Here is a 20770-nt window from a genome sequence, read left to right as displayed (position 1 = left end):
GCACTGTGAATGTTTACATGGTGTGTTCAATAAAAACATGGTAACATTTAATTATTTGTGTGTTATTAGTTTAAGCAGACTGTGATTGTCTATCGTTGTGACTTAGATGAAGATCAGATCACATTTTATGACCAATTTGTGCAGAAATCCATATCATTACAAAGGGTTCACATACTTTTTATTGCAACTGTAGGTCTTGGTCCACTGGAACATCTCCTGCATCGTGGGTTCCGTGGTTGTTTGTGTGCGACAACTTTCACACCTGGAATAAGGGCAGTTGTCGTCCAAGGGTGTGTTACAGTCGTAACAGGCCAAGTGCTTTCTCTTGGCCCCAGACTTCCACTGTTGATCCGAATCCCTAGGGGAAGCTATCACCGTAACAGAAAAAAACAGGTCATAAAACCAACAAAGGAACACAGAGAGGTGCAAAGAGACCATATGGACGCCCACCAGCACTTGAAGAAAATAGAGCTGGAAAAAATACACAATCGCAAATGAGAATATGCCAAGCGCAGGGGACTCGAGCTAGCTTGTCAAAGCAACGCAACCAGAGACTGAATGACAGGCTCTGGGAGATTTAAGAAGGGGAAGCTCCGCCCCTGGGTGGGATTCCCACTGAGACTAAGCCCAGAATTCTGACACTCTAATGGAGCCTACTAAAGGCTCAAAAACCTTCCCCACACTCTTCTTAACAATCCTGCACTGCAGGACTTCCCCAAGAAGAAAGAACAGCCGTGCGGTGAGAAGAAAAAAAATCACCGCCGCCGGGAACGAGGAACCGGAAGTGACGTTGCGCACATGCGTGTCACTTCCGGTGGATGGCGGCGCCCACGGCGCCGATACGAGCGCGGCTCTGGAACAGAAGGGGTACCGCTGCACCTCCGAAAAACAGCGTCGGAGGAAGAGGGGGGAGGGAACCACCTTCCCCCGAGGTACAACTGTACAATCTAGCGCAATAAGCTAGAAAAAAAGGCAAAGGCAAAAAAAGGGCCAATCTCTTGTTAGAAAACGAGAGAGCTCCCTTCCATGCACACTTCAGCTCCCCAAAAGGGAGCCTCATCGCCAGTCTACCTGTCCAAAGGACAGAAAAAAACACGGTGGGCTGGGGGGCGATCTCCTCCCTTTCAGGGAGCTGAAGATCGCTTATTGGTTCTTGGGCTCATTAAAAATTCCGCCGGTCCTACCAGTCCACAGGGGGCAGTTAACCCCATCTGTGCTGCTGGTAGGACTAAGGGAATATTATAAATTACACAGGTCTGCAAAAAAAAATAATCGAGAGATGTTTTGGTTATTCCACGTGATCTTTGGTGCGCTGAATCCGAAAAGGACCTCCATTTTGTCATAGGACATCATGTTTCCTGATCATTTAGGTAACTATGTTAAATAAGGCAATACCTCAAAATAAATGGAAATAGACTTATAAAATTAAAGTTTTTTTTCATGAAAATCCTTTTTTTGAACTGAAATTAGCTCACCTACACACACTAAACTCTATTGTTCGTTCCTGTGAGGCTCCTCTTGATGTATTTACGTTTGTGAGTAGCATCTGGAATGTCTCTCTGAAGCATCCAACAGTAGTCTGCCCTCATTGTAATGCTCCATTTTTCCCTGGTATCACATCTTTAAAATCCTCAAGCTGAAAATGTAACTTTGTATTGAAGTGAACATCCATAAAAAAAAAAGTACTGTATATTTTTTAAACATGTTTCTGTGCCTAAGACTGGCATCAGTGGGGTATCTATCATGGAAAGCAGCTGTATCTGGCCTTGGGAGCAGTACTAAATGTTTTTGTTGCCAGGGCCCCTCAACAAGTTAGGGCTTGTTCACACAACCGTGTGTATTTTGCGGTCTGCAAAAACGGATTCGCAGAAAATATGGATGACCTCCGTGTGCATTCTGTATTTAACGGAACAGCCCTATCTTTGACAATAATAGGACATGTTCTATCTTTTTGCGGAAACGGAATGCTCACAGAGTACACTGCGTTTTTTTTTTTTTGCTGCAGACCCATTGAAATTAATGATTCCGTATACGGTCCACAAAAAAAATTGAACTGAAAAAATATACAGTCGTGTGAATGAGCCCTTAGTTCTAGACAGGAGGAGTGTGAGCACTCTAATCTCTGCTGGCTATGAAGAAAGATGGCTGGAATCCATAGAGCCAGAAGAAAACAAATTCAGCCACCACTTGAGAAATCAGCAAGAGGAAGAGTTCTTTGGCTGAAGATAAGTTTTACTGAGTGTCAGGAGGGGAATAACAGTCGATGGCACCCCATCCAAGCACACCAGAACAGTCAGTCCTAAAGTACAGTAACCAGAATTAAAGGGCTTCTACCACCAGAAATACTGTTATGTAGCTGACTGACATTAGCGATGCGCTAATGTCAGCACTACATAACAGTGTGTTTTTTACATTTCTCCCTGCACTTTAAGCACTTTTATAATATGCTAATGAGCCTCTAGGTGCTATGTGGGCATAGAATCAGCACCTAGAGGCTCCGTCCACTCACCCTTTATCCCGCCCAGGTCCCCTGTTGTGCTCGCCCCGCTCCTCTTGATTGATGTCACGGTTCGCTGTGTCGTTGACAAAATCCCACGCCTGCGCCGTTCACTTCTGTATTCGGCGCAGTGAGTGAAGGCCGCTCTCCTGATGCCGGCTTCCTCACTGTGACTTAGTCGGCGCAGGCGCAGTGAGGAATCCGGCACCAGGAGCGCATCATTCACTCACTGCTCCGAATACAGAAGTGAACAGCGCAGGCGCGGAATTTCGTCAATGATACAGCGAACCGTGACATCAATCAAGAGGAGCGGGGTGGGCAGAACAGGGAACCTGGGTGGGGTGCTGAATCTACACCTAAAAAGCACCTAGAGGCTCATTAGCATATTATAAAAGTGCTTATTTTACCAAAACGGCTGCAGGGAGAAACGTCAAAAACATACTGTTATGTAGTGCTGACATTACCCCAGCTTCCGGCAGTGAACATGCTCATTTGAAACTCCCCTTAACTAGATTTGAGATCGATGTCCCTGGCCTCATTTCCTCTCTTCTGATCAGACAAGAACATTTTGCAGCCAGAGGACTAAATTGCAATAGGAAGGGCAGCCAAATGTCAAAAGACCTACCTTATTTTAAACATGGAGTCTGCAAGTCTTAGGCCCCTTGCAGACGAGCGTGTCCGGATTAGGTGCGGATGTGTTCAGTGAAAACGGTGCGATTTGCGATCATGTTCAGTTTTTATTGCGCAGGTGCAATGCGCAATGATGCGTTTTTCACACGTGATAAATAACTGAATGTTTACAAACACCATCTCTTAGCAATCATCCGTGAAAATCGCATCCGCACTTGTTTGCGAATGCAATGTGTTTTTCACGCAGCCCCATTCACTTCTATTGGGCCAGCGTTGCGTGAAAAACGCTAAATATAGAACATGCTGTGATTTTCATGCAACGCACAAGTGATGCGTAAAAACCAACGCTTATGTACACAGACCCATTGAAATGAATGGGTCCGGATTCAGTGCGGGTGCAATGTGTTTGCATCACACATTGCACCCGCGCGGAATACTCGCTCGTGTGAAAGAGGCTATTTTCACACTCGCGTTTTGTGTGGATCTGTCATGGACGGATCTGTCCAGATAATACAACCGTCTGTATCCGTTCAGAACGGATCCATTTGTATTATCTTTAACAAAGCAAAGACGGATCTGTCTTGAACACCATTGAAAGTCAATAGAGGATGGATCAATTTTCTATTGTGCCAGATTGTGTCAGTGAAAACGGATCCGTCCCCATTGACTTACATTGTGTGTCAGAACGGATCCGTTTGTATTATCTTTAACAAAGCAAAGACGGATCTGTCTTGAACACCATTGAAAGTCAATGGAGGACAGATCAATTTTCTATTGTGCCAGATTGTGTCAGTGAAAACGGATCCGTCCCCATTGACTTACATTGTGTGTCAGAACGGATCCGTTTGTATTATCTTTAACAAAGCGAAGACGGATCTGTCTTGAACACCATTGAAAGTCAATAGAGGACGGATCCGTTTTCTATTGTGCCAGTAAAAACGGATCCGTCCCCACTGACATAGGCCTCATGCACAGGACTGTCGTGTTCCGTTCCGCAAAATGGGGTTCCGTGATCCGTTTCCGTGTGTTTTCCTTTATTTTTGGAGGACCACCAGACATATAGGAAGGTAAAAAAAAAATCTAAGACAGGTTTTCCATGCAAATTATAGAAATAAAACGGACGTGGATGACAATCTTGTGTGCCTCCGCGTTTTTTAGCGGTCCCATTGACTTGAATGGGTCAGCGAACCGTTTTCCGCGGACAAGAATAGAACAGGTTATATTTTTTTTATGGAATGGAACCATGGATCACGGACGCGGATGGCAAACGGTGCACTATCCGCATTTTCAACAGCTCCATAGAAATGAATGGGTCTGCATCTGAAACGCTAAAATCGGTGGAACGGACGCGGAAACAAACAACGGTTGTGTGCATGAGGCCTTACATTGTGTGCCAAGACGGATCCGTTTGGCTCAGTTTCATCAGACGGACACCAAAACGCTGCAAGCAGCATTTTGGTGTCCATCTCCAAAGCGAAATGGAGGCAGAACTGATGCATTCTGAGCGGATCCTTTTCCATTTAGAATGCAAACTGATCCGTTTTAGACCGCTTATGAGCCCTGAACAGATCTCACAAATGGAAAGCCAAAACGCCAGTGTGAAAGTAGACTTAAAGAGGTTGTCCTTTGATGAACACTTATTGGCTGGGGTGATTATAATTTCGCCCCTGACTCCCACTAACTAGACACTATTATCTCCTATGCTGTGGATAGAGGATCATTGTTCTGGGATAACCCCTTTAACCGCCTCACAGGCGTGCACGTTCACAGGATCGGAAGGTAAGAAAGTGTATCTACAGCCTGCCAGCGGCGATCGTTCGCTGGCAGGCTGTAGGTGCGATTTTTTTTTACCCCCTAAAAGGTATATTAGACGCTGTTTTGATAAACCTGCTACCTGGTCCTCTGGTGGTCCCTTTTGCTTGGATCGACCACCAGAGGACACAGGCAGCTCAGTAAAGTAGCACCACACTACACTACACCACCCCCTCGTCACTTATTAACCCCTGATCACTCCATATAGACTCCCTGATCACCCCCCCTGTCATTGATCACCCCCCTGTCAGGTGCCATTCAGACATCCGTATGTGTTTTACGGATCCATGGATCGGATCCGCAAAACACATACGGACGTCTGAATGGAGCCTTACAGGGGGGTGATCAATGACAGGGGGGTGATCACCCCATATACACTCCCTGATCACCCCCCTGTCATTGATCACTCCCCTGTAAGGCTCTATTCAGACTTCTGTATGTGTTTTACGGATCCACGCATCCATGGATCAGATCCGCAAAACACATACGGACATCTGAATGGAGCCTTACAGGGGGGTGATCAGGCAGTCTATATGTGATGATCACCCCCCTATAAGGCTCCATTCAGACGTCCGTATGTGTTTTACGGATCCACGCATCCATGGATCGGATCCGCAAAACACATATGGATGTCTGAATGGAGCCTTACAGGGGGTGATCATCCCATATACACTCCCTGATCACCCCCTGTCATTGATCACCCCCTGTCATTGATCACCCCCCTGTAAGGTTCCATTCAGACGTCCGTATGATTTTTACGGATACATGGATCGGATCCGCAAAACACGTACGGACGTCTGAATGGAGCCTTACAGGGGGGTGATCAATGACAGGGAGGTGATCACCCATATAGATTCCCTGATCACCCCCCTGTCATTGATCACCCCCCCTGTAAAGCTCCATTCAGACGTCCGTATGATTTTTACGGATCCACGGATACATGGATCGGATCCGCAAAACACGTACGGACGTCTGAATGGAGCCTTACAGGGGGGTGATCAATGACAGGGAGGGTGTCCTTTTACATATACCCATGCTGGGTGAGATAAATATCTTGGTCAAATGCCAACTTTGTATTAAAAAAAATGGGAAAAGTTGTTTTTTGCCAAGATATTTCTCTCACCCAGCATGGGTATATGTAAAATGACACCCCAAAACACATTCCCCAACTTCTCCTGAGTACGGTGATACCAGATGTGTGACACTTTTTTGCAGCCAAGGTGGGCAAAGGGGCCCACATTCCAAAGATCACCTTTCGGATTTCACCAGTCATTATATAACAGATTTTGATTTCAAACTACTTCTCACACATTTGGGCCCCTAAAATGCCAAGGCAGTATAACTACCCCACAAGTGACCCCATTTTGGAAAGAAGACACCCCAAGGTATTTCGTGATGGGCATAGTGAGTTCATGGAAGTTTTTATTTTTTGTCACAAGTTAGTGGAATATGAGACTTTGTAAGAAAAAAAAAAAAAGAAAAAAAAATCATAATTTTCCGCTAACTTGTGACAAAAAATAAAAAGTTCTATGAACTCACTATGCCCATCAGTGAATACCTTAGGGTGTCTACTTTCCGAAATGGGGTCATTTGTGGGGTGTTTGTACTGTCTAGCCATTGTAAAACCTCAGGAAACATGACAGGTGCTCAGAAAGTTAGAGCTGCTTCAAAAAGCAGAAATTCAAATTTTTGTACCATAGTTTGTAAACGCTATAACTTTTACCCAAACCATTTTTTATTTTTTTTACCCAAACATTTTTTTTTTATCAAAGACATGTAGAACAATAAATTTAGCGAAAAATTTATATATGGATGTTGTTTTTTTTGCAAAATTTTACAACTGAAAGTGAAAAATGTCATTTTTTTTGCAAAAAATTTTTTAAATTTCGATTAATAACAAAAAAGTAAAAATGTCAGCAGCAATGAAATACCACCAAATGAAAGCTCTATTAGTGAGAAGAAAAGGAGGTAAAATTCATTTGGGTGGTAAGTTGCATGACCGAGCAATAAACGGTGAAAGTAGTGTAGTGCAGAAGTGTAAAAAGTGGCCTGGTCATTAAGGGGGTTTCAGCTAGCGGGGTTGAAGTGGTTAATGGGGTCCGGGGTTGCTTTCATCCCTATAATCTCCTAGCAACCATGCGTGAAAATCCGCACTTGCTTGCGGATACTTGCGATTTTCACGTAGATCCATTCATTTTTATGGGGCCTGCGTTGAATTAAAAATGCATAATATAGAACATGCTGCAATTTTCACGCAACGCACAAGTTATGCGTGAAAATCACAGCTTATCTGCACAGCCAAGCCCCAAACGTGTGTCCTGAATATTGTAGGCCCTGAATATTGTAGGCTTAGGTAAGTCCAAAGAGAGGCAGTATATTAGTGTTAGGGACCCATCTGCGGAAGCCACCTTGACGCATGGTAGATGGGCCCGACACACGTTTGAACAAAGATGTGTGCCAAGAGCTTCCATTGACTCATTTATAGTACGTATTGTACCACTTTAATTTAGAATTATCCCCATTTCTTAGCTCTATTGTTTGTATGTATAATGGTGTGCAGCCATTTTCTTTTTTATAATCATGTTTGCTTCATGGATCTGCACCTGTGATTATGAAGGTTCTAGTCTAAAATTTCTTGTAGCATACACACAATGGTCAGGAGAAATCCTCATTGACTTCTATGGGAGCGTTTTCTAGGCATGCTCTGTGACCTGTACAGAGGTCATTGTACAAGGAAAGAATAGATAAGATTTGACAATCGCCTAATGTGAATGGTGGATCCTGTCTTATCTGTACACAGAGGTGATATCATTACAGGCAGGATTAGAACTTGTTAACTGCAGTAAAGTGATCTATACAGACCAAGCAGTGGCACCAATTATTATGTTTAGCAGCCAGTGCGAAAACTGCACGATTTAATGGATTTTGTTTAAATATAGACATTGACATGGAAAATGAAAAACAATCAAACATTATTTTAAAAATATATTAAACATTTATTTAAACAATAGGTCGTTTTCCCTTTACCGGCATTTAGAAAGCATTAAAGGGGTTATACAGGAATTACTATTGATGACCTTTCCTCTGGATGGGTCATCAATATGAGATTGGTGGGGTTCCAACAACCAAGACCCCCGCTGATCAGCTGTTGGAGGCCGGTTGTGGGTTGTAATTATATTTCCTATTTGTTCGTACAAAACTTTCTGGGCTGTACAGTGCTGTGAGGGATCTCCCATTGGTCGCAATAAACTCCATATGTTTGCCAAGTTGGTGAATTGGGAAGTGCAAAGAAGACCAGCTCAGACAGATGCTGGTCGTGAGGAGCCTTAGTTATTAGGGGGTGCAGATATGGCAGTTTGTCAAAAACACTGGGAATGCCAAGCAGTATGTTGTCTCCCAGAAGCTCAGTGTCATGCCTTCAGCAAGTTTATTGTTAATTTATGCATAACTTTCATACATAGTTAATATGTTTTCTGTATAATTCTCTATAGATTGTGTAACATCACCATCTAGTGGCCGTTTTACATACATCTGCAGCTATTTCACACTACAAGTTTGGTCTTCTTCAGCTTCCTTATCTTAGTGACATCATCATCCCTGCACATAGCAGCCATTTTCTTCATTCACAGTCATCACTGCCTGAGGATAGCACATGGCTTGGAAGCCTCTTGAGACATCCTCTACATCTAAGCTCACAGTAGCATCGCTGTTATGTCACATAGCCACATTACAGCCTGTTTGCATCTGTTTGCATATCCTTTTCCTCTCCTTAATAATAGCAGCTTATAGTTAGCAGCTAACAGGGGCGTACACAGAAATCATTGGGCCCCATAGCAAAAATTTAAATTGGGCCCCCATGCCTGTTCCTAGTACCTCCCACTGTGCGCCCTGGCTCCTCACTACCCTCCCTAACTTCTCCCCTGCCCCACCTTGTGCAGCAGTATTTTGTACATCATGGCAGTACTTACGCTGGAACCCAACAGACCCATTATAGTGAATGGGATCTGGTAGGTTCTGGCGGTGTTCAGCATATATTGACAAGAATCTGGGGCATTACATGATGTAATACCACCCAACTTTCCTGCTGTCCAGCATGGCACATGCACATGAGAAAAGACGTGAGAGAAGTTTGATGAAGCGAGTGCCCCCTTCCCCCATCCTCTGTGTCATACAGGACAGCTGGGAGACACTGACATTACTTGCTATCCTGCATGACATGTGCAGAGACATGAGTCTCTGGGAAAGCTGAGTGACCCCCTCCCCCCTGCCTTTCCATGTTATTAATGTCTGCATTTATACCTTGCAGGAAATCTGAGTGACATTACATGATGTAACAGCACCCAGCTTGTCTGCTGTCCTGCATGGCACATGTGGAGAGACATGGGAATAGTCTGAGAAAGCTGAGTAACACAACTGCCACCTACCCTCATATCCTCCCATGCCTCTGCACTTGTGCCATGCAGGACATCAGGAAAGCTGAGTCACATTACATAATGTAGTGACAACCAGCTTTCCTCCTGTTCTGAAAGGCATATGTGCCGAGGAATAGCCTTGGAAAGCTGAGTACCCCCCCCCCCCCTCCACACATACACCTCTGCACTGTCCTCACCTACAAGTCGTCACTTACTTCATTACTGGCGAGGTTGTAACAATCCAGAGGAATCAGGCATGATGGAGCTAACAGGCGGGAGGCGGAGCTAGGAGGAGGGAGGCAGAGCTGGGAGGCGGGAGGCGGAGCTAGGAGGCGGGAGGCGGAGCTAGGAGGCAGTGCTAGCAGACGGGAGACAGTTAGAAAGATAGAAAGGGGCGGGGACTCTCCTCCACTGCGGGCCCCCCTTCCTCACGGGCCCCATAGCAGCTGCGTGGTCTGCCTATATGGTAGGTACGCCACTGGGCCAGCTTGGGACCATGCTTGTTATACAGATAGGAAACATGCTCTGGTTTAGACATACATCTGTGTTTGTATGTGCATTGCTATGCACAGAAATGTATTACATGCATTACCATATGTCAGACTCCATTAGTAAGCGCATAGTTTTTTCTGTTCCCCAGTTTTACCACGCATACTGATTACATCCTTGCAATAAAGATAAAGTTGGACGTTACTCCATTGTCAATTCATTGCCGGGATAAGTTTTAGCTGTCTGTCAAGCTATGTACCTTCACAAATAAGGAGGACAGAACACTCAGGTTTAGCATATTGTGGATAAGGCCTCATGCACACGAACGTATTTTCTTTCCGTGTCCGCTCAGTTTTTTTGTGGACCGTATACGGAACCATTCATTTCAATGGGTCTGCAAACAAAAACGGAAGTTACTCCGGGTGCATTCCGTTTCCGTGTGTCCGTTCCACAAATAAATAGAACATGTCCTATTATTGTCCACATTATGGACAAGGATAGTACTGTTCTGTTAGGGGCCAGCTGTTCCGTTCTACAAAATACGGAATGCACACGGACGTCATTCGTATTTTTTGCAGATCTGTTTTTTGCGGACCACAAAATACATACGGTCGTGTGCATGAGGCCTAAGGTTGACAGATTACTGTGAGCAGCTGGTGAGGACACAGCTGTCATGTGCACATTGGCACCAATGACAATGTTAAAAGGTAGAATTTCCAGGCTTTCAGCCGGTATCCGTGTTTTGTGGATCTGCGACTTGCAGACCACAAAACATGTACGGTCATCTGAATGAGCCCTTATCCACTGAGATATCAGAGAAAGAAAAATACATAAATAATAATGTATCATTGAAAGTATAGCTGGGTACAATGGTGGAGGAGAATGAAGAAAGCCCCATCTACTAGGCCACCTGCACACAAGATCTACACAGACTTATGTGAGTTTCTGCACCAAAATCTGCAACTTCTAACAGTGGATTTGATGCGGTTTTGCTGTATATCTTAACCTTCATTGGAAAAAGGTGTAATCCACAGCTAAAACTGCAAACATAAGTGACATGCTGTGGATTTGGAAATCTGCGCTGCAGGTCAATTTCTGCATGAAAAACAGCTATAAAGTGTACATAAGACTTGTTAAATCTTATACACTTTACTAGTACTGTACTACCCTGTGGTTAAACCGTACATATTCCGCATTCGTCTGCAGGTGGCCCTAAAGGGATATTAGAGTTAGGTGGCTCGGATGTGGACCCATTCACTTCAATGGGGCTGCAAAAGATGCGGACAGCACTCCGTGTGCTGTCCACATCTGTTGCTCCGTTCCGTGGCCCCGCAAAAAAAAATATAACATGTCCTATTCTTGTCCGTCTTGAGGACAAGCATAGGCATTTCTACAATGGGCCGCCTGTGCATGAGGCCTTACTAAAAGTTATCCCCTATCCACTGGTCAGGATTTGACCATTTGAACCCCCACCAATAACGAGAAGGGGGCACCATACTTGTGTCCTGCCTTCATTCTCTATGGGACTGCAGGCATGGCTATTTCTGGCTGTCCCATAGAGAATGAAGCAGAAGGGCACGTTTATGACCTGCTGCTCTGCTTCTTTACTGTATTTACACTTGTAAATGAAATTATAGAAGTCATGATTAGGGATGACGTAATCATGACATTTAACCTTTATTGTGGGTAAAATATGTTAATGCTTTCTTAGAAACACTATTGGATTTTTTTATGATTGTCGTGGCAAACGTGCAACATGCGCTGCAACCAGATTCTTTCCTATAGCTGCCCTGCTACACTGTGATACTGGAGCACACAACACGTTTCGCGCCCCAACATTGCTGTGTAGCTGTATCCTAAATTGTGGCAGAACAAATGGCGACCTTTGCATTATTTTCAACTTCATGGCTAGAAGCTGTACAGCAGTGGGCATTATTCACATTAGCAGTATGGTTATTACAGCACCAATTTTTATGTCCAAAATCTGGTAGTCTTGACTATCGCCCTATAATCCAATACAGTCTGTGAGGATTTCATGGTGGTTTACTGTTGACTTCTATGGAAAAGTGGTAAAATATATTGATGAGTAGGTGGTGTATCCAACAAAGAAAATTACATGATTTTCCTATTCTATGACGTAAAGTCATGATTTTATTAAAGACACGGAGGCTAGTATTGCTTTCTCTTTCTTTACTAAAACTTATAGCAGCAAAGAAAAAACGTATCAATCAAACTGATAACCATGGCAACCAACTCCTCCCCACTGTGCCAGTATAATAGTCTCTGACTCTGTCAACTCTGTTTCTTTGGTGATGACCGACCTCTGGAACTCTGAATGCTAGAACAAAACTCTCCAGCCACGGAAACTGGAATCCAACGGCAACCAACACGACTCTTCAACGGAAGAATGAAGCTGGAGAATCAAACGTAATCAGCACCCGGAAAACAGCATATTCATCCTAAGAAAAAGAAACAAGGCAAAAAGGTAGAAAACGTCCTAATATCGCATAAATGGTCGTCAGCAGTGCATAGTAGCGAACATACAGCAAGAAACAAGAGAACCAAAATCAATGTAACAGAAACAAAAGTAATCAATTCACAACCGAAAACCCCAGGGAGGGCAAAAGGGGGAGGGGCAATACTCGCCTCCGTGTCTTTAATAAAATCATGACTTTACGTCATAGAATAGGAAAATCATGTAATTTTATTACCCGACACGGAGGCTCCTATTGCGAGTTTAAAGCTGACCTACAACAGAGGAAAAAACATGAACAGTAGGCCGGAAATAAAACTGTAGAAATGTAGACACACAAGACCAATCCGCCATTTTCATAATGTCCTCCAAACACGCTCCTGCCACTGCCATAGAGGTCGCAGAGGCTCCTCTAGTGGAATGAGCTGTGAAAATTGCAGTATCTACTCCTGCCAATGCCATAACCCATTTCACCCAACAGGCCAAAGTGATCGTGGTGACAGGACGGAAAGGGCGCCGATAAGACAGAAAAAGTTCAGGACAAGAAGGGGAACGATGACTGTCCATACGCGCCTCATATTCCCGGAGACAGGACACTGGACAAAGAGCAGGAGTATCTGGGAAACTGGGGTACGAAACAGTCCGAATATTGGTCTTGGTGCGCCGTGTGATGTTGAACACGACCCCCTCATGGGTAAATGACCGAGCGTCGTGATCCAAAGCGCGGACATCTGATACCCTCTTGCAAGAGATCAAACAAAATAAAGAAACCAGTTTGGCTGAAAGTTGGCGAAGAGAAAGGTCCGCATTAGATGGCCACGAGGAGAACAAGGATAGTACTAAAGAGACATCCCAAGTGGAAGAGAAATGAGGTCTGGGAGGTCGAGAAAGCCGGGAACCTTTTAGAAGCCTGCAAACAAGAGGGTGCTGACCAGCGGGACACCCGCCAAACCCCTGGTGAAACGCGGAAATGGCAGAACGGTACAAATTGATGGTACGGTAAGCCTTTCCCTCTTCAAAAAGTGAAGCAAGAAACTGGAGAACATCAGTTACAGGACTTGAAACGGGATCCAGGTGCCTAGCCAGGCACCAATCAGCCCGAGATCTCCAGGCTGATCGATAAGCTGGTCTGGTCCCCAGAGCCCAAGCCTCGTCCAATAGGCATCTAGCTGCCTCCGAAATTCCAGCGATGTCCCAGGGTTCCCTGAAATTCTGCATGCCAGGAGTTGGAGGGAGTCTTCGAGGACGAGAGGGTGCCCCAGACCTGCTGGATCCAATAAGAGGTCCGGGAAAACCGGCAGAAGTAGAGGGCATTGAATCAGACATTCCATAAGCTGAGGAAACCACGACTGTGTGGTCCAGAACGGAACTACGAGTACGAGATCCGCTCCCTGACGGCGGACCTGAGATAAAACTCGGGAAACCATTGCAAAAGGGGGGAAAGCGTAAGAGAGGTGACCGGTCCAATCCTGGAGGAACGCATCGACCGCTTCCGCGTCTGGATCCGGACGCCAGCTGTAAAACCGTGGAAGTTGGGCGTTCAAACGGGACGCAAAGAGGTCTAAGCAGAATGGACCCCAACGGGAAGATATGGATGAGAACACTGTGCAATATAATCTCCTGAGTCCGACGCGCGCTCCAGTCCGAGTGAGTATTGTGGAGACCCGGCAAATATTCCGCTGTAACCGTGATTTCTCTGGCCAGGCAGAACGTCCAGAAATCCCAAACGGGACAGAATCCACCTCCCATGGCATTGACATACCGGACCGCAGAGATGTTGTCCATCCGCAAACCCTGGACAAGCCGCCCGCAAAACTGCGAACTGCAAAAGAACCCGCTAATAGCGTGAAGGCGTTGATGTGGAGCCTGGACTCCTCTGGTGACCAGCGACCCCCGGTAGTCACACCCTCACAGTAAGCACCCCAGCCTAGAAGGCTGGCATCCGAGTCTATCGTGAAATCCGGTCGGGGGCCAAATATCGCTTTCCCGTTCCAGGTCTCCAAGTTGTGGATCAACCACGTCAGTTCTTCTCTGGTGTCCTCGTCCAAGGTGACTAAATCCGCGTAAGATGCTCCCGACTGGAGGTGGGCAATCTTAAGGCGCTGCATGCCGCGATAGTGCAAGGGAGCTGGAAATACTGCCTGAATTGACAAGGAGAGGAGGCCTATGACTCGGGCTAGGTGCCGCAGGGAAACCTGCTGGAGGGAAAGAGTGTGAAGAAGCTCCTTGCGGATGGCACGAACCTTGGTAGGCGGAAAGCTGAGAGATACCCTGGAAGAATCGATAGTGAAGCCCAAAAATTCTATGAACTGGGCCGGAGTAAGCGACGACTTCTCCAAGTTGAGGAGGAATCCCAGCCGGGACAACAGATCCATGGACCACTGCAGATGGGTCAGGAGGACTGAAGGACTCTGGGCCAAGATGAGGATATCGTCCAGATAAATAATCAGACGAATCCCCCGACTGCGGAGACAGGATATGACTGGCCGCAGAAGCTTGGTGAAACACCAAGGGGCCGAAGAGAGCCCGAAGGGTAGACAGGTGAACCTCCATATCTCCGAGTCCCAGAGAAAACGAAGGAGATCCCTGGATGATTCGGCCACTGGTACCGTCAGGTAGGCATCTTTCAAGTCTAATTTGACCATCCAATCTCCCTGGAGGAGCAAATCCCTGAGGAGGTGGATGCCCTCCATCTTGAAGTGCCGATATTTCACAAATGCGTTTAGTGCCCGGAGATTGATCACGGGTCGCATCTGGCCTCCTTTTTTGGCCACCAGGAACACACTGCTTATGATACCCTCTGAGGAAGTTGGAGCTCGCTCTATGGCGCCTTTTTGACATAGCGCTGTCAACTCCTGTCGTAATAGCAGGCGTGATGAGGATGGGAGAACCACAGGATGCGGGGAAGGAATCTGGATGTGGGAGCAAATCAACTCTATGTGAAACCCCTGGACGGTCGAAAGAACCCATGGGTCTACAGGGATGGTTGACCAGACATGGGAAAAAAAGACGGAGCCTGCCCCCTACCCAAGGAGTAAAAAAAAAAAAAGGTGGCATTCGACTTAGGCCCCATGCACACGGCCGTTGTTCACGGCCGTGTGCGGGCCGTGGAACCGCGGCCTGGATCCCTTCCTTGTGAGCTGGAGCGCACGGCGTCACTGGTTGCTATGACGCCGTGCGCTCCCTGCTGCCGCCGCAATACAGTACTACACTGGTATGATCTATACCAGTGTATTACTGTACTGTGCCGGCAGCAGGGGGCGCACGGCGTCATAGCAACCAGTGACGCCGTGCGCTCCAGCTCACAGGAAGGGATCCAGGCCGCGGTTCCACGGCCCGCACACGGCCGTGAACAACGGCCGTGTGCATGGGGCCTTACCGAAAGGACGTCTGGATGATGAACCTCTGGCTCCAGGTGAACGCCAAGATGATCCACGGGTGGGGAAGAAGGCGGGTGGCTGACGGAACTCCTGGTTGGAGGGTCGATAGGAGAAGGAGCCTCTACCGGACCCACGGGTCTGGTAAGATGAACGGCCGGACAGGCGGCCCCTAGAGCTGCCGGCCCTGTTAGAGACCCGTCCCTGGAAAACTCTTTTCATGGACGTTTGAGCCTTATCGAGGGCAGTGAAGGCTCCTACAAATCTGGAAAGATCCTTTATGAAGGAATCCCCAAATAGCAATCCTTGAGCCTCTTTGCTTGTCTCCGTCAGGGCTAAATTAGAGAGCTTAGGCTCAATTTTAAAAAGAATTGCTTTCCGTCGCTCAATTGAGAGCGAAGTATTGACGTTGCCCGTGATACACACGGCACGTTGCACCCATCCCCGGAGCTCTTCCGGATCCACCAGAATATTCTGGGTTCTGGCTGACTCTGCCAATTCAAAAAATTTTGTCAGTGTGCCCAAAAGGTCCAACAATTTGTCCTGACAGGACTTTAAGGCCGATTCAAGACCCTTCCTAGGGTTCCAGCCCGACTTTGCTAAAAATTGACACATTTTTGGGTCAACCACGGGCATCTCACAGACCTTGTTGGTGATAATAGGTCTGGGGCATTCAGCCTTGAGCTTATTACGTGCCTCCTTAGAAAGGGGTTGGCGTATACGGGCCTCTAAATATTTGGCAATATGCGAGGACGGAAGCCATTCCGCCGACCTCGGATGGTGGAGCACATCCGGGTCAAAAAGGGGTTCACCTGTAGGATCCAAAATTGCAGAGGCTCCAAGTGGAACTTCAATGGGCGCAGTAAAAGGCGCTGCAGATGCCTAGGATGGACCTGGCAGGTCCGAATCCAAGAATGGACCTCCAGGGGCAAGCTGGGGCTTATATATTGCCCCCGATAGTAAAACAGGCGACCGGAGGCAAGCAGAGAGACGGAGCTGTGGCAGGGAAAACTCTGGTGTGCGGACGTCCCAGCGGTGAATGAAATCTCCCGCGCTCCCGCGAGAACACAGCAGAGAGCGCAAAACACTGCCGCAGCAAGAAGGGGACGCGAGAGTAGATGGCAGCCGAGATTTCGGCCTTCAGAGACGAAGCGGAGCAAGGAGGAACGGGACAGGTAAGGAGATGCCGCAGCCTGCCACAGAGAGTAAGAAACGCCGGGGCGATAAAAGGAGGGGAAGTGAGAGCAGGAGAACGACCGACAGGAGAACAAAACTAACAAGGAAAAACCTGGAAAAAAGAAGGGCAGAGGGGGGGAGCAAAACCACCCCAAAAGGGACAATTTCCCCAAGCCCCAGAGGGGCAACTATCTCCAGATATATATATCTAAAAACGATACTATACAAATTCTATAAAATGCAATACAATTCCCATCAACAGAAATATAAATCTCCACCCACAGATATATAAGGTGAGCTAGTACTTATCTGTGAGGGGAGCAGCAAAGAAAGAGGAGGAGTTGACAGAGTCAGAGACTATTATACTGGCACAGTGGGGAGGAGTTGGTTGCCATGGTTAAGTTTTTTTTTTTTCTTTCTTTTTTTCCTTTATTTAAATATTTTTATTCATTATAATACAAAAATTCATATCCATATTACATTTACGATATTATAAGATCCATCAATCCGTCAATTCTGATTTATGAGCATGATTGACAATAATTTCATACAAGTGTCAATAATTATGTGAATGTTTGAAAATCAGGTGGAGATCTCACTTACTGGGGGTGAAAGCAGGATCCATCCGGCATCTATAACTTAATAAAGCTGATGGACAAAGCATCTCATTTAACATTATGTTATCTAAAAGGGGCAGGGATCAGAGGCCCGCAGCCCAGACGGCCACCAGGTAACGAACGCGCACCTCGCACGGCCTCCTCCAGACATAGGTGAGCACGATCGGCAGGATCAACACTCATGTGGCCTATCGTCTGGTGCTCACCTACACCGTGCAAGACGGGCTTACAGCGCTCTTTAGTCGCAAACATTCCGTAGAACAAAAAAAAAAAAGGAAAAAAGGGGGGTCCAGCAGTCTTCTATCACAGTGGTAGATAACCCACTCGCATATTTTACTGCCTCATCCCCATGTAGTTAAATTGAGTATTAATGCCCTGATTGACCATACCTCACATGTATTCACATTAGTATCTCGTGTGGCAAAGGACTTGAGTCAAATATCGCTCGGCAGTCACCGGCAATTGAAAAAGATATAAACAAAAACACAACCAAAGACCGACTCTGTCCGATTAAAAGAGCAAATAGTGGCACCCATCCCACACATGTGTCCTATCGCTGCCCGCAGTCGAAACTCATGTCTGACAGGAAAAGCCGCATCTCGGGTCGCGCCCGATGTCCGGACCCCCCGAAGTCCCGAGCCCCGGACCCCCGCCCATATACCACTCAGTCTTATGGGTAGATCAAAATTTTTAACCAATATTTAATGCCGGAAGGGCCTGCCATCCTCCAGTAATCCTAGAGATACTCCAGTGCTCCAATATAGATTCACATTCTTCACCAGTACAATACATATAGAAAAGACCGGACTAATAAGATCTTCCCCAACCCCCCCCCCCCCCCCCCACCAACCTCCCCCACCTTGCAGGGAAAAAAAAAACAGAGAAAAAAAAACAGAGGGGAATCCTAATTAATTAACAGTGTCCCAATCTTTCCACAGTTTACTCCACTTTAAGTAGGATCCTCTTTGTTTGTGCAAAATCTTCTCATAGCTTTTCACCTTCTCAACCAGACCCAGCCAGTTATTACAGTCTCGGAAGAGCAAAACCATGATCTAGAGATAAGAAGCCTGGCTAAAAACATCACCTTGGTCAACAATCGGCATTTAATAGGTTGATAATTAACCTCCGTTAAATCTCCCAGGGCCCATATCCTGGGGGACAAAGGAACGATCCTGCTGCTATAAGTTTTAGTAAAGAAAGAGAAAGCAATTTCTGCCTCCGTGTCATGTAATAAAATCTGTTATCAGCTGACTATTCTACTACTGATAAGTAAATTCTACCGTGCAAACATACAAATAATACAGCTGTAAACCTAGTAACATAGGGATTCTTTAATAAACTGTGGTCTATATCAGTTGCAGAGTTTGTTGCACGCCATTTTGTGGCAAAATCTGGGACTTTTCCCTGGACTCTGCACTTTTCCGACCGGTCGAGCAAAGGAAGTGTGGGCGGGGCGGCAGGCATATCTCATTTATCATTTTCTATGCCAGTTTTTGTCGTAGAAAATGGCTTAACTTTACACCAGCTATTGGTGTAGATTTAATATTGTCATGTGGATATTTGATTATACTCTAACTAATTATATACAATCATTAACTACTAAAAAGTACCTTAGATGTATTCACTTACTGGTGTGACAGATGGTTACCTCATAATATACACACAAAGATGCCGTATGCCAATAAGCTGATTAGAGTCCAGCGTGATGTCATTGAGCCCAGCGTATTTTTAATTCAGAGCTATAGCCACTCCCCTGCCCACCTGCTGCTGATTCATATGGAAACAAACTGTCATTCAGCAGCAGGTGGGCGGAGAGAGTCAGGAGCTCATGAATATTCATGACTCATCATTATCAGCTGGAGCTTTTCAATACAATGTTGGCAGATTGACTGGGTCAATTAAAGAAAGTGACCCAGCATTTTGCTAAAATAATCAGTCACTTATTTATGTTGCCCTTAGTTAGGACACCATAAAACTGGTGACAGGTTCCCTTTAAGTCTGTCGCATGGCCTGTGGAAGAAAGCACCAAAGTTATGTAGAGGCTTTACTTCCACATAACTTTGGCACTTCCTCCAGCAGTACAGAGACACAAGACCGGAGTGAAAAACACCAGTCTTAATAAATGAGCCCCATAGTTTAATAAGGCTGGAAAAAGACATATGTCCATCCAATTCGGCCTGTATCCTGCAAAGTTGATCCAGAGGAAGGCAAACAAAAAATAAAAAATAAAAAAAAAAAGAGATAAACCCCTGTGAGGTAGAAGCCAGTTTTCCTAATTTTAAGGGAAAAAATTCCTTCCCGACTCTAATCAGGCAATCAGAATAACTCCCTGGATCAACGACCCCTCTCTAGTAGCTATAGCCTGTAATATTATTACGCTCCAGAAATACATCCAGGCCCCTCTTGAACTCTTGTAGTGAACTCACCATCACCACCTCCTCAGGCAGAGAGTTCCATAGTCTCACTGCTCTTACCGTAAAGAATCCTCTTCTATGTTTGTGTACAAACCTTCTTTCCTCCAGACGCAGAGGATGTCCCCTCGTCACAGTCACCGTCCTGGGAATGAATAGATGATGGGATAGATCTCTGTACTGTCCCCTGATATATTTATACATATTAATTAGATCTCCCCTCAGTCGTCTTTTTTCTAAAGTGAATAACCCTAATTTTGATAATCTTTCAGGGTACTGTAGTTGCCCCATTCCAGTTATTACTTTAGTTGCCCTCCTCTGGACCCTCTCCAGCTCTGCTATGTCTGCTTTGTTCACTGGAGCCCAGAACTGTACACAGTACTCCATGTGTGGTCTGACTAGTGATTTGTAAAGTGGTAGGACTATGTTCTCACTATGTTCTCATCACGGGCATCTATGCCCCTTTTATTGCAACCCATTATCTTATTGGCCTTGGCAGCAGCTGCCTGACACTGGTTTTTACAGCTTAGTTTGCTGTTCAAAAACTCACTGAAAAAAGTGACTTGAACGGGTGGAAATGCTCCAAACCTAGACACTGTAGCGTGTCTATAACCGGGGGAGCAATTCCTCCGCATGTGGTCCACAGATAACGGCAATCCCCTGCAAAAAATGCGTACAATGGAGGATGTCGGGGCGGACCACATGCACCACCAGGACATCTTACACAAAATTATACTTTGTGCAGATAAAAAAATATATACATACACAAATCACTGAAAAAAATGCACCAAAAAGATACGCAACTGACAATACTAGCCAATTCCTCAAGCCGATGTTAAAAGCTGAGAACTTTGCCAATATCTTCCAATCAGGAGG

Source organism: Bufo gargarizans, chromosome 1 (assembly GCF_014858855.1).
Source record: "Bufo gargarizans isolate SCDJY-AF-19 chromosome 1, ASM1485885v1, whole genome shotgun sequence".
NCBI lineage: Eukaryota > Metazoa > Chordata > Amphibia > Anura > Bufonidae > Bufo > Bufo gargarizans.
Note: the sequence above shows the minus strand (reverse complement) of the source record.